The 12,347-nt window shown below is 41.6% G+C and overlaps 1 protein-coding gene across 1 annotated transcript in view; it reads left to right on the top strand.

Moving 5' to 3' along the window:
* WDHD1 (WD repeat and HMG-box DNA binding protein 1) overlaps positions 1 to 12,347 on the top strand; it is a 192,105-nt gene that overhangs the window by 24,944 nt on the left and 154,814 nt on the right.

Here is a 12,347-nt window from a genome sequence, read left to right on the forward strand (position 1 = left end):
AGGCATGAATAGCATCATATCAGTCTCTTGAAATGCTGTGTGGTGTTTTTCCCACCCATAGAAAAGATGTTGCATGTATCCTACTGGTTCCTTGTTTACCTGGCAGAAACTGTGTTTTATTTTTAAAGAAATATTTAGTAGTATCTCTGTGCTAATTCATGCTAAATTGTTTGCTCTTGGAAGGGTTCATCCAATAATCTTGGACACTGACTGAGAAGGAATGTTTGAATTTCCCTTGTAAATCCTTTCCTCTTTTTCCTTTCATGCATACACATTACCTTGCCCAAGACAAATGAAAAGCTGGATAGTACTGAGAGCCAGTGTGGTGTAGTGGTTTGAGCATTGGATATGACTCTGGAAAACAGGGTTTGAATCCTGGCTCAGCCATGGAAAGCCACTGGATGATCTTGGACAAGTCACACTCTCTCAGTTTCAGAGGCTGCAATGGCAAACCTGCTCTGAAGAAACTTGCCAAGAAAACCCTATGATTGGGTCGCCTTAGGGTCACCATAAGCCAGAAACAATTTGAAGGTACACAGCAAACTGAACCTTCCAAATTGCAACTGTGTCCTCTCTTTCTTTCTCCCCAGTGACAGCCAAGCTACAGAGGAGCCATGCGTTACAGTCCAAAGCATAGTGGAAGAAGCTACTGTAAGTCTATCCTTGGACCACTAACACTAGTATGAGTACTCATTATGCTGGCATTTATATCAAACTGGGGGTGGTAATCATAGGGCCTATAAAGAAATCAAGGGTGGGCCTTGGAACCTCCACTGCCCCCCTTAACACTCCAACCCTTCTCCCAACTTTCATCTGGAAAAAAAAAGTTACTAAGCTGTGGAGAGGCTTAAAATGGTGTTTCAAGGACCCCAGTAGCCCCAGAGGTAACCAGGAGTGACACAACATTAAAATGGCATTGCGCCATCATGCTATTGCCATCTGGGATGCAAAAATCAGATGGTGTGAGGCTCAAGGATTTAGAGGTGTCCACCACAGATTTAGACACTTGTACAAGGAGATACAAGTTGAGCTTCTCTTACCCGGAATTCCAAAATCATCATCATCATCTTCTTCTTATTATTATTATTATTATTATTATTATTATTATTATTATTTCTCAGATTATTATCATGTCCACATATATCCCACCTTTCTTCCAGCAATGGGACTCAAGGTGGTTATTACCCACCATGGATCCCATTTTGGGAGAAAGGGAGGACATAAATGTAATTAGTGACACATAGAGACCGCAAGGGCCATCCAGTCCAACCCCATTCTGCCATGCAGGAAATCTAAATCAAAGCATCCTGTCGGACCTTTCCTTTCTGGTGGTTCCATGTCACAAACTTTGTTTCATGCACAAAATTATTAAAAAATATAGTATAGTGTGTATATGAAGGTGTATAGGAAACATAAATTAATTTTTGTTTAGACCTGGGTTCCATGTTATGTACATATGGAATACAGGTATTCCAAAATAAAAACAACAACAAATTCAAAACACTTCTGGTCCCAAGGAGACTCAACTTATATCCACTACCCCCCTTTAGAGATCCCATTTATAATGGTGCATGGGCCCAGCTTTACTTCCCATTAAGATTAATCTTAAATATGGATTGTTTCAGAATGTGTATTTCTTGTTCATCCTTTTAAACTGTTGCATGTTTTAATTAATGTGTTAATTGATGTTGTGTGTTGTTTATTTGGTGGTGTTCTCTGCCTCATTCTATGGGGAGAGCTGGGTAAGAATTATTATTATTATTATTATTACACAGATAGTTCTCTGGCTTATAAGTCTAAATATTTCTCTCTGTACTGCAAATCCCATGATTCCATAGAATGTAACTACAGCGGTTAAGGTGGAATCATACCACTATAATTGCACAGTATGAAAGGGCACTTGGTTGGCTGCTCCTGGTTTAAATAGATTTCTAAAGCTGCCTGACACGTTTTCTATAAATAAAAGTTGCTCTTCTCTTCAAGGGCTTTCAAATTGAGATCTTTTCTCTTTTCTGAATCCTCAGGATGCACGTTTAGCCATATGTGACGAGGGATCACGCTTAGATGATCAGAATGGCTTGGTTTCAGACAGCTTAGAGGGCTTGGAAAATCCCTGTGTTCAAGAGCAAGTTCCAGTAGCAGCAGAAGAGGTGGAACAAATGGATGCAGATGTGAATGAACAGGATATTTTCTGTAGTCCCAAGAGAGAGTCACAGTCTGAAAATAAAACCCTTCAGGCTGAAGAACATCATACTCCAGAATGTAAGTAGAAAAAGCAGATTTCCTGTAGCCTTTTCAAATGCATGAAGTGTCCCCTTGAGTTCTTCAGAGATATTCAGAGATCAGTTTCAGATTTCTGGAACTGCCTCTGTCACTCGACTGCAGCAAAGGAGATTGTGTCTTGCAGCATTGTTTTAAAGACGAACAAATGTGTTATGGCATTTTTCAAAGATAAACAAGTGGCCGGAGTCCTGTTTGGATATTCCAGTACTCTCTTATACAAGCAGTTTTGCATTCAGTGCAACAGGCCAGTTTGAAGGCAAGCTACCCGGGCATATGGGCACAGCTTGCCTTCCTCTCTTATCTCTTGCAATGATCCAGAATGGCTCCTGGAACACCCAGAATGGTTACCAGTACATCACCTGGATCATTGACTCTGCAGAAGTAAACAGGCCCTCTTCAGTGCTGTTCTTTCCCTGGAGTCTGTAGCAGATTGGCTGGTGTTTGTTTGTTTGTTTTATTTAAAAAAAATAGTAATTCCTCTCAAATAACATAATCAGATATTCAACATATATACAATTAAATACACTCTCTACTTCTTTCTGAGAGCCAGCATGGTGTAGGACTAGGACTCTGGAGACCAGGGTTTGAATCCAGGCTTTGCCATATAAACACACTGTATGGCCCTGAGCAGGTCACACACTCTCAGCCTCAGAGGAGGGTAGTGGCAAACTCTCTCTGCAGAAACTTGCCAAGAAAATCATGTGATAGGGTCACCATAAATTGGAAACTATTTGAAGGCACACAGCAACAGCTTTAGCCATACAAAAATTATAGATTAACTTCCATCATAGCATAATTGGAATTCTTCTTAAGAGCCCAAGATAATCATACTTTGAATAAATATATATATATTGCATTCCTTACTTATAGCATTCATGTCTTTCATTGCTCCTTAAAAGATCCTTCTGCCCTTCCTTAGTCCTCATCTTCTATTAATTGTTATAATCTTTCCATACTAGTCTTTATCTTCTTCTCCTCCACTTTTAACTCCTAATTCAGTATTCTGTATTTCCTTGTTTACATTTTTATGTTTTACATAATGTGTGATTTTTTTCTTAATCTGACCTTCTACATCTTATCTTTCTGTTTCTCTTCACAAAATTCAATAATTAAATTAAATTAAATTAAACCAGGTTTAAAACTTGTTTTAAAAATCTGGCTGCTATTCCTACCATCTTACTGGACCGTTTGAGTTTAAACTTTTTAACTTTTAACAGTTTATTGGCAGTTGTTCATTGTTAGATCAGTAAGCAGCATTAGTGGCTTCTCTTTCATGACTTTATTTTATAGTGCAATAAATGCTATTCATAAAAAAATCCTTCAATTAACATAAGTTCAACCAAAACAACTTGCTTTAAAAGAGCCCTTTAAAAAAACAAAACCAATTATTATTTAAGCTAGTGACCATAATATCTTCCTACATTTCACGACTTAATTTTCAGATTTAGTCCTATATTGGTGGAGTCCTACATATTAATAATTTTGAAAAAAACTCAAACCGGCTTAAACAAACAAACAAAAATAGTTTTTTTGTGTGTGTGTTTGTTTTTTATCAGTTTTTCCCCAAGCCTGGTTTATAGGCTTAGATCTGCATTTTTGAGAGGAATTCTCAAAAGTCCAGATGTTTGGAAAGTTTGTTTGCTGATATACACTCCCTTTTCTGTCCCTACCTTAGATTTGATTCTGGACATTGAGGAATTTTTTTCTCACACCTGGCTCTCAGCTGTCCTATCTCCAGCTAGTACCTGTTATTCATACATTTATACAAAGAACCTGATACCTCTAATGAGATACATAATTCTAATCTAAATCATACTGAGTACAGTCCAAAAAGAACTTGTCTTTCAGAAGCCTTCTGCATTGACAGGGAGGGACAAAATGACCCATGGGAAGCTGCCATTTGCATAAAGTTAAACCAGCCTCAAATTCCAATAAATCTCCCACTGAAAATGTGACTTGATTTTCCAGGCCTCCTCCTTCCTGATTTGTCAATTTCCTGTGAGTTGCCCTGTGGCAATGGAACACCTGATCGCCAGGTATGTTTGCTTGGAATGGAGTCTATTGGGTGGGATTGTTCGGAATTGTAGGTCTATACAGTGCGCCCTTGTTTTATGGGGGGAATCCATTCTGGACATCCTCCCACCCCCGTGTAAAACAAAAAACACGTATGTTCGAGCCCCATTACAAATAATGGGGCTTGTGCTCACAGCAATGCGTGGCAGTATGCCATAGGCGTTCGCGCCATTGTTTCTTCCGGTGCATGGCGCCGGAAGAAGCAACATTGCTTTCAACATATGCTGAAAGCAGCGTATGATGCGCCCACGTATGATACGGGCGCACTGTAGTTGCATTTCTCATATTACTCCAGTAAATGTGATGCCATGCTTTCCCTTAAAAATAAAAAGGATTGGAAGGATGGAGAGAAACAAGAATGGCACCTTCTCCCCCCTCAACACAAGGCATGATGTTATCTGTCCCAGAACAACCCACATATTGTAAATGATGGTGTGCTATAAAGAGAGCTTGGCAAAGTTACAACACTTACAATCTCACAGTCATTATAGTAATTTTTCCAGCTTCTGTCCATAAACAAAAGGCAAGGCTGGGGGACTCTGGCCAAGATGGCCAACCTTTAGCAGCATGGTTCATGTGCTGCTTCAGCTTTGCAGGATTTATTGCCTTCTTTAATCTTATAAAAATACGGAAGGAATCCCCAAAGGCAGAACCTTTGTCTCTTGGATGGATCCCTACCTCAGCTGTGGCCCAGCAGATGAAAATGGAGCCAGGGAATTAAAATCTTCCCACACAGCAAAGCAGAAAGGACAGAAACTCATTTATGCTGGTCAGACTGAACCCGCTACCAAGACCTTTGAAAGACCATTTGCTCACCAAGCAAATGATTCTAGTTGCCTTGTACAGAACCAGGTATGTGGCCAGCCTCTCTCCAAAAACAGTAAGCTTATCATCTCTCAAAAAACCCAGAGCACTTTAACATTTTTTAAAGCGCTTTGGGTTTCAACTGGGTACTGTTTACTTCCTCACACTTTGCTCTTCAGAGCAGCTAGGAGTGCAGACCTGCCACCACAACCCAACTCCTCTCAGTTCTCTGGATACAAATCCCGCCTTGTGTGTCTCTTGCTTGTGTGGAGTTTTCTTGGTGATGTGTACCATTGCACATCCTTGCACAGTACAGAGTGCTTTTGTACCAGTGTTTAGCTGGCTGTCTTCCCCCTCCCAGAGATCTGCATAGGTATTATTATTTTATTATTTAAAGGATTTATATCCTGTCTTTCTCCCACAATGGGATTCAAGGTGGGTTACAAGATGAACCTTGGCCTTAGAGCTTCATAATGGTACATGAAAGCTTTATAAGGAAAAAGGCCAAGCCAGCTCCCTGGTCCAGAGGAGCCTGCATTCTGAATTCAGCCATAAGGGAGGAAAGGGATTGAGCAAAGACAGCAATGTAAGGCTGTGCGAGAACATATCATCTGCAGTGAAATAAACCTGTAGACACCACAGCAGAGGTGGTATCTGTATAGGTTTTAGAAGGAGGAAGTAGAGAGTTTCAACAGATAGAGCAAACTTTCCTCCCAGCTATAGTTACTCGCACACCACCCCATGCTCCCAGCACAAAACACTTCCCCTTAGCCATGATGGCTAGCTTGAAGTGTGGACAAATCTCCCATAATCCCAGTCAGTTTTCCACACTTGGCACATGGAGCACAAATTCAAAGTCCTGATCCAATTGCTAGTCCTAACAGATCCATTTCATCAGTTGCGCTGAATGGTAAGTCAAGGCATCTGTCAACCCCATTGATTCAGTAGGTCAGGAGTCACAGTTTGCATTGTGACCAAAGGCTACAGCGAATGTGGCAAGGATAGGCAGAATTGAGAATGAGTTGGAGCAACACTGGAAAAAGTCTACTTTTAATTCAATTGAGATAAATGTTTACAAGAATACAGTGTTGTAATAATTCTGCGAAAGAGTGTGGGAACTCAAATGTTGCTTAAGTTTTGGCAAGCTGGAAGGATTTTGGATCTCAAGGAGGCAGCACCTTATTGCACAACCAGTTGGGTAGGTTTAAGGAGCTGGATTGATCTTCCCCAAGACAAGGCTGTTAAACAAGACTCCAGTGTGGTTTCTGTTAAAGAAATCATTTCAGGTGTGCAATTCAAAGTATCGATGCAGACACTTGAGGAAGGCACCTTTTTAAATATCTGACCTATTCTAGCCTCACCTTCAACAGCTGAGCTTTAATTATTATGAGCTGTATTTGTTTTATATGCTAAAATAATCATGACCCAGTTCCTTGCACCTGGAGGAAATAGATTCTTGCTGGCATTTCCCCTGTAGATTCAACATATGTGGTTTTATATATGTGCATGCATAAAATAACCTCCTTACAGAATCATAGAGTGGGAAGGGGACCACAAGGGCGATCTTGTCCTGCCCCCTTGCCATACAGGAATACACAACTGAATTACTCCTAAGAGATGGCCATACAACCTCTGTTTAAAGACTTCCAAAGATGAAGAATGCATCACCCTCTCAGTCTATCCCATTGTCCTAACAGTTCTTAAAGTCAAAAGTCTCTTAATATTTAGGTGGAACCTTTTCTTGTAATTTGAATGGAACAGCACAAAACAAGCTTCAAATGCTACATAATATATCTGTGGATATTCAAATACAGCTGTGTCACCTCATTTTCAAGTTACAGGTAAGCAACCTGTCCTTTTGCTCAAGGTCTTAAACCTGCTTAATTTGTTCCCCACAGACAGACCTGGAGGCCAGCCTTTTCTTCACTCCTCTCAGGAACAAAGCTCAGCAACAAGTGACAGCTGCTACATGTGATAACCTAATTGTATTCTCTCCCCTGTCACTCCCAGAAGTGGGGAAATAAGAGTTAGAATTAATCCAGTTTGATGGAAATGGGCTCTGCTTGAACAATTGTGTCTGTGTACTGACTATGTGTGTGTCTCTTGACCTTTATGATTTCATTATGTGGTTATGGTTTAAATGTAAGTGTCTCAAAGAAGTATTGAGAGACCCATGGCATGGAACAAAGAATTTGTATATGAGGGTCTTTTTAAACTATTCACCTGTAAAGTTTTCAGTTGCTTTTTATACTATTAAACAGGCTTGGTATTTTACTTCAATATTCAGTGGAAATATTAAAGTTATATTTAAAAAAGATTGTCTTACGTGGCAGTGGTCTATGTTTGTACACTCAGCCCTCCGTTCTCGCAGTCTTGAATATTCACAGAGGGGTGACCTCCATTATTTTCAATGGGCCATGCCCCCACAGCGCATGCCCTGTGAATGCTCACAGGTATGTGCCCCATTCAAGCCTATGGGGCTTGAATATCGGCGAGTCTCCATTTTTACACGGGGGGGTCTGGAATGGATCCCCCGAGAAGACAGAGGGCCGACTGTATTTCAGTGCATTTTTTTATCTACTTGGATCCACCTTCCCCCTAGATACACAAAGAATGTTTATTGTTAGCCCCAACAAAACAGTAGAAGCTGTGATGTTTTTTGCGACAGGGCTGGTCATGGGGATCAATCACAGCAAGCAGCTAATGTTTAGGAATTTTGAAGCAATTTATGAATACCAGCGAACAACAGTCTTTTGTCTGGAAACAGCAGAGTGGTACTAGCAGTTTTGATGGTGGCTTTTGGATTGGAATGTAATTTAACCTGTTCATCATTCACTTTTTGGCAGAAAACAGGGTGATCTTTGGCAATGGGCTTCCTAGCCCAGATCCTCTGTAATCTCAGAGTAGTACAAATATCTGCTGGCGGAGTTATTCTACACTAACACAACAGAATCCCTGTGCTGAATTCCACTGCAACACAACATATGGGAAACAGTGAATGGGCATAGCTGTCACTTCATTGCATTCCACATTTGCCAAATGGCAGTGCGCATTGACACACTACTCTAGGTGCATCGTTTATTTCACATTTGCAACAATTACGTAAGAGGAGCTCACTCCTACCACCATCAGCTGGATTTGCCCGTTCCACATTGTCCAAAAAACTACATGTATAGCACAACATAGTCCTGTGTGTTGGAGAGGACACTAGTTATGATAGAGTAAGTCTGACTTCTGCCACTGTAACCCTCTTTTTTATCACTGAAGCATCAGAATTCTGTCCTGACCATGCAATGATCAAAATACACACGGACACCAAAACCTGCTTTTTCAGTGGGGCATCTCTCCCCTAAAAGTGGCTGGAGGCCTGGGGCAGAAGCAGCAGAAATACATCTGGCTCTTTTCCTTTAGCTCTGGATGCATGGAAATGACATTCTCCATGAGGACCTTGAAAGGTCCCTGAAGATATTTGTCACAGTGTGTCCAACTAAATGTAAATATCTGGATGCAAAACTGCTGTAGATTGGGTTGCACTGGGGGACATGGGCCAGGCATGGCATCAAGGGACATCCACATACATATGTTAGGGACATACAGTATGTATGTGGATGTCACTTTTTCAGACACTATAGGAGGTGGTATTCCCTTCATAGTGCCCAAAGCGCTCTCAGATTTACTGTAAAGCTGCTGAAGCTGTCCTGCACAGCCATTCCATGCTTTGCTGTGAGCAGGTAGGACTGGAAGAGCATCTGGCTATGTTCCCATAGCCAGACACAAAATTATGTCAGTGTTGAGATCTGTTGGGGACCTCTGTAGGTCTTATTGCTGCTGTACACATTTTGTGTTAGACTATAGGGATGTAGCCAGGCACTTTTCTGATCCAGCCTGCAAAGTACAGAATGATTGTGGGAGCAGCATTATGATCTTGGTTTAGGATGTATTCTAAGGAGAGGGGGAATAATAGAATCATAGGGCTTCATCCTGGACAGAAGTGACTAGTGGATACTGTAGGGTTCTGTCCTAGACCCAGTGCTGTTCAACATCTTCATCAATGATTTGGATGATAGAATTCAAAGACAGCCGTGTTAGTCTGGAAAATCCGTATGCAAAGGGATTTTTGCAGCACCTTTGAGATTGACTAAAAAAAGTTGATAGCATGAGTTTTCATAGGCTTGAGCCTATTTTCTCACATGTATTTGGTTATCAGTGCTGAGAGATCTCAATGGATGATAGCAGAGAAGGCCTGTTTATCAAATTTGCAGATGACACCAAATTACGAAGGTTAGCCAATACCCCATCAGCCAGGATCAGAATCCCAAATGACCATAACAGATTAGAAAACTGGGCCAAAACTAACTGAATTTCAACAGGGAGAAATCTAGGGCACTACATTTGGTAGGTAAAAATGGACAGATATAGGAGGGGGGGCACCTGGCTTGACAACACTATGTGTATGAAAGGGATCTAGGAGTCTTAGTGGATCCCAACTGAGCATGAGTCAACAGTGTGAAGCGGCAGCTAAAAAGGCCAATGTGATTCTTTTCAGCCCAGAGACTGGGTTCACTTTAAGAGGGGAGTGTTCTAGTTCCCGACTGGGAAAAAGATAGGATCAAAATACAAGCATCTCTTCACTTAAAGCTGCGACTACTCATAAAGGTGTTTTAATATTTTTAAATGGTGGGGTGTGGAGGTGGTATTAAATGTGGGAAGCCATCAAAACAATGGAATAATGGTGAAGGGTACATGACCATCTGGGAAACTCCAGAGGTCTGGATTGGCCCCTGATTCTGAGATGGGAACAAAGCGTGTGGGGCACTGAGACGGGATGGTCAGCCTTTGCATATCAACCACACCTTTTGTGAGCCGCTCTTGTCCCAGTACAGTACTGGGAAAAGAGTGGGATATTACTACTACTCCTACTCTACTAATAAAAATGTCCCACTGCATAACTGCACAACAGAAGCTCCTGTTCTGCACTGGGACAACTTGAACATCAGGACACATTGCATGGGAGCCATGCTGCTGCCTTCACTTATGCATGGTCCTCATCATAGAACAAAGAGTTGGAAGATGCCCTAGAGGCCATCAGATAACCCCCCTGGATCAGTTTCAGATCTTCAGCTAGAGCATCCCAGCAGGGAGCTATTCAGCCTGTTTTCTGAAGACGTGAAAAGAAAGAGACCACGGCACCTCTCTAGGCCATTGTTTCATTGTTAATTGCTCTTACCAACAAGACATTTTCTAATGTTCAAACAAACATTCCGACACTAGTGGAACGTACAAGCATTAGACCGGGTCATAGAATCTAGAGCTGGAAGAGACCCCAAGGGCCATGCAGTCCGACTCCCTGCCATGCAGGAAGATACAAAGCCCCCCAAAAGATGGCCATCCAGCCTCTATTAAAAACTTCCAAAGACCACCCCCACTCTCTGTGCCGCCAGCATCTTCCACTGTCTTCCTATGTCAGGAAGTTCTTAATGCAGGGGTAGGCAACCTGCGGCCCGCGGGCCGGATGCGGCCCGGTGAGGCCTTGGGACCGGCCCCAGCCCGGTCCTGCCGCCATTGCCGCCGGGGCCTTGGAGGGCAATTGTCTATAGAAGTCAGAACAATGCATTTATATTAACATTAAAAAAAAAATCAGCAAATTTTTTGCGTGTCCTCCATCTTTTTTAAAAAGGTCTTCCATTTGAAAATTTTGTCTACATTGTCCTGATTTATTATATATGTATTTTTTTTTAAATTATTTAATTATTTATTTTTTGGCTTCGGCCCCCCAGTTTCTGAGGGACAGCAATCCGGCCCCCGGCTCAAAAAGTTGCCTACCCCTGTTCTTAATGTTTAGGTGGATTCCCCCCTGCAGTTTGCATCCATTGCTCATACAGAGGATGAGCAGCAGAGAACAAGTTTGCTCCATCTCAATATGACATCCCTTCAAATTAAATATTTGATAAATAATGTATTATCATAACCTTCTCTTCTCCATCATATCACCTTCTCTCTTCTTCTGGGACAGCAAAGGGCAAACCTGCCTCCTCTTTTCTGTGACAGCCCTTGAGATATTTAAATATTGCAGTCATGTCAGTCTTCTTTCCACCAGGCTGAGGATACCAATTCCTTCAACCTTTCCTCATATGTTTTGTTCTTCATATTCTTACCATCCTCTTTTCCCCTCTTTCCATCTGCTTCCGCTGTCTACATCTGTCCTAAAATGAGATGACCAGCAGTGAACATGGTACTCCCGATGAAGCCTGACTAGTACGAATATAGTGGGACTGTTTAACGTCTTTGACTTGGAAACTGTGCTTCTATTATTGCAGGTAAAATGCTATTTGCTTTCTTGGCTGCAGTATCACACTGCTGGCTCACATTCAATTTAAGATGAACAATAATCCTAAGGTCCTTTTCACACATACAACTCCTAAGCCAAGTATGTCCCATCCTGTAAGTGTGCATTTGTTTTTTGTGGTCAAATTACAACTTAGCATTGTCCCTGTTGAATTTCAATCTATTAGTTCAGTCCAATTTTCTAGTTTACCAAGGTCCTTTTGAATTCTATTCCCTTCTTCTAATGTGTTAGTAACCCTACAAAGTTTTGTATTCCACCAGCTTGATGGATAACTACATTACCCTCTCCCTCCCCAGAATACAAACATACAATTCAACTTTACTTGATTGTAAGCCAAGTTAAAGTGACATAACTCCCCAACAGGATGCCAGCCTTCATTATCATCTGCCCTTCTCCTCGCAAACCAGAACCCAAGGCAGCAGTCACTGAAAATCCTGCAAAATACCATTCCTGAATGTTTCTATCTCCATTGCCCATGCGCCTTCAAAATTATGAGAACCAGAAATGTGCTTGAAGAAATGAATGAAAACTGTGTGAGGGAAGAAGCCCAAATCCTGGTTATAGCCATATGTTGTTCTGTGCCTTCAAGTTGACTCCAATTTACATCAACCCTATTACAGGGTTTTCTGAGCAAGCTATCTGCAGAGGAGGTTTGCCACCATTGCCTTCCTCTGAGGCTGAGAGAGTGTGACTTTCTCAGGGTCAGCCATTGGGATTCCATAGCTGAGCTGTGTTTTGAATCCTGGTCTCTCAAGAGACCAGCACCTAAACCACTCCATCACACTGTCTCTCTCATAGTAATGTATAATGTGTTTGTTTTCTTATCACCAGCAGGCAGATT

The sequence above is a fragment of the Sceloporus undulatus genome, chromosome 1 (genome assembly GCF_019175285.1).
Source record: "Sceloporus undulatus isolate JIND9_A2432 ecotype Alabama chromosome 1, SceUnd_v1.1, whole genome shotgun sequence".
NCBI lineage: Eukaryota > Metazoa > Chordata > Lepidosauria > Squamata > Phrynosomatidae > Sceloporus > Sceloporus undulatus.